This window comes from Cucurbita pepo, chromosome 16, assembly GCF_057944985.1.
Source record: "Cucurbita pepo subsp. pepo isolate OVF chromosome 16, ASM5794498v1, whole genome shotgun sequence".
Classification (NCBI taxonomy): Eukaryota; Viridiplantae; Streptophyta; class Magnoliopsida; order Cucurbitales; family Cucurbitaceae; genus Cucurbita; species Cucurbita pepo.
Genome location: NC_141813.1, coordinates 9,283,314 through 9,285,783, shown reverse-complemented (window position 1 = coordinate 9,285,783; position 2,470 = coordinate 9,283,314). Strand labels below are relative to the sequence as shown.

At 36.3% G+C, this 2,470-nt stretch overlaps 1 pseudogene; it reads left to right on the top strand.

Annotated features, from left to right (window-relative positions):
* The first annotated feature begins 288 nt into the window (after window positions 1-288).
* LOC147789059 (benzyl alcohol O-benzoyltransferase-like) lies at window positions 289-1,873 on the top strand (annotated as a pseudogene).
* Window positions 1,874-2,470: the final 597 nt, after the last annotated feature.

The window sequence follows — 2,470 nt, the reverse complement described above, 5'->3', positions numbered from 1 at the left end:
GCTATTCTAAACAGGTAATTTGGATGTGTACTTAATTTTCCTACACAATGTCCACACGTGTGAGTATGGACCCCCTAGTTGGCTTGCACAGCTTCTAGGCCCTTTTATGTCATGGGGTTAAGGAATGAAGGAAGTAAGTAATGTGATACCGTTTATGTCAACCAAATAAGTGGCTCTATTATTGGCTTTTCGGTCTTAGATTCACTTTTTAGCTTCATCCAACTCCTTTTAAATATATTTTTCATCCTCACACTCACTTATTCACTATATTTTCACATACCTCTCTATTTCATGCCAACCATTGACTTTACCTTCTTCAAAGTACGAAAATGTGAACAAGAAGTGATTGTTCCAGCAAATCCTACACCCCATGAATTTAAGCAACTCTCAGATATGGATGATCACCAAAGCTTAAGATTTCAAATTACATTACTAAATTTCTACAAACATAATCCAAATTTAGAAGGGAGAGACCAAGTAAAGATAATAAAAGAAGCAATTGCAAGGACGTTGGTAAGCAATTGCAAGGACGCTGGTGTTTTATTATCCTTTTGCAAGAAAACTGAGAGAAGGGCCTGGTAGGAAGCTATTTGTAGAATGTACCGGCGAAGGAATCTCGTTCATTGAAGCAGATGCAGATGTAACCTTGAAAAAATTTGGCAACGCTCTTCAAGTTTCATCTTCACTTTCATGGTTTCAAGATGTTATAAACAACGTTCCAAATTCTGATGGTATTGTTAATTCTCCATTATTGTTCATTCACGTATATATAACATATTTATTTTATAGTTTTTTCATTATTGTGAAAAAAAAAAAAAAAAAAAAGTGTGAATTTGAGAATTTAAAAAATTAGGAGGGTTTTCTTACCATTTATTTCTTTTAAGCTCTCAAGTTCAAATCTACCCATGAGTTTTTGTCTCTTTGTTGGTCATGAGTTTTTGTCTCTTTGTTGGTCATGCGGGTGACACGATTCAAATGTGGTGGTTTCATTTTTACTATTCGTTTTAATCATACAATGGCCGATGGGTTCGGCCTCGTCCAATTCATGAAGGCTATAGCAGAGATAGCTCGTGGAGCCTATGCTCCATCAATTTTTCCAGTATGGCAAAGAGCTCTCTTAACTACAAGGGATCCTCCGAGAATAACTTGTCGCCACCCTGAATACGACCAAGTTCTTGTCCCAACAATACCGCCATTCCAATTGACGACATGGCCCACCGCTTCATATTTTTTAGTCCCCTCAAAATCTCAGCCCTTCGTCATACCTAACCCGCCCACCTTTGCCATTGTTCATCCTTCGAGCTCATCACAGCCTATGTTTGGCGCTTCCGAACCATAGTCCTTCAACTTAGCCTAGAGGAGGAAGTGTGCTTTCTTTGCCCCGTAAATCTACGCTCCAAGCTCAACTCTTTACCATTAGGATATTACGGTAATGTTTTGGTTTTTCCGGCAGAACTCACCACAGTCACAAATCTTTGTGGTAACCTACTAGGTTATATTGTTGAATTGATTAGGAAGGCTAAGGCTAAGGTGACGAATGAGTACATAAAGTCTTTGTTGGATCTTGTAGTGATGAAAGGACGATCCCTTTTCACTGCAGGTTGGCCATACATAGCATCATACCTAAGGAGGGTTGGATTTGAAGAGGTGGACTTTGGATGGAGAAAGACCATTTATGGAGGACTTACATCAGGAGGGTTCGGAACTTTCCCTGGTACGTTAAGCTTTTGTATATTTTTCGTGGATAAAAAAAAGAGAGAAGGGAATTATTGTACCCATGTGCTTGCCTGCCTTAGCCATGGAAAGACTTATGGCAGAGTCTGATGCCTTGACGAACGTGGAACAATTGGTTGATGAAGTTGATAGCCATTAGCATAGGATCATTGTATCCGCTTTGTAATAAGAATAAAATGTTAAAATATCATCCCTAGTTGAATGAAGTCAAGTTAAATAATTGTATTCTTATTAAAATATCATCCTTAGTTCAATGAAGTCAAGTTAAATAATTGTATGGGCACATTGTATATTTATTTTAGTTAATATTTTAGAATAAAAATACCTATAAATTTTTTAGAAGAGAGAGTCTTTACTACAAATGTCCTGGACCCTAAATAGGTTTTCTAAAGCAATACAAAGGAGTAGTATTCTACACAGTGTCTTTGTAATCTCTTTTCAATTGGTTTTAGTAAAAAGCGAGTGTTTACCACACAGAGTTGTGCTCAACATAAAATGTGATATGCATAGCTTGAAAAAAATATATTTGGGCAAAATTATGAATAAAATTTGGTGAGGAATAAGATTAGTTCAGTTTCAAAAGTTATATTTAGACTATTAAGAGTATTATGGATGATCTAGGGATATCCTACCATTTCCTATAAGTTTAGTTGGTCCCTACTATTATGTTAAACACCATAAACACCTGAAAATGAAAAAAAAGATGGGTGAGTATAAAAATACTTAGTAAATAATC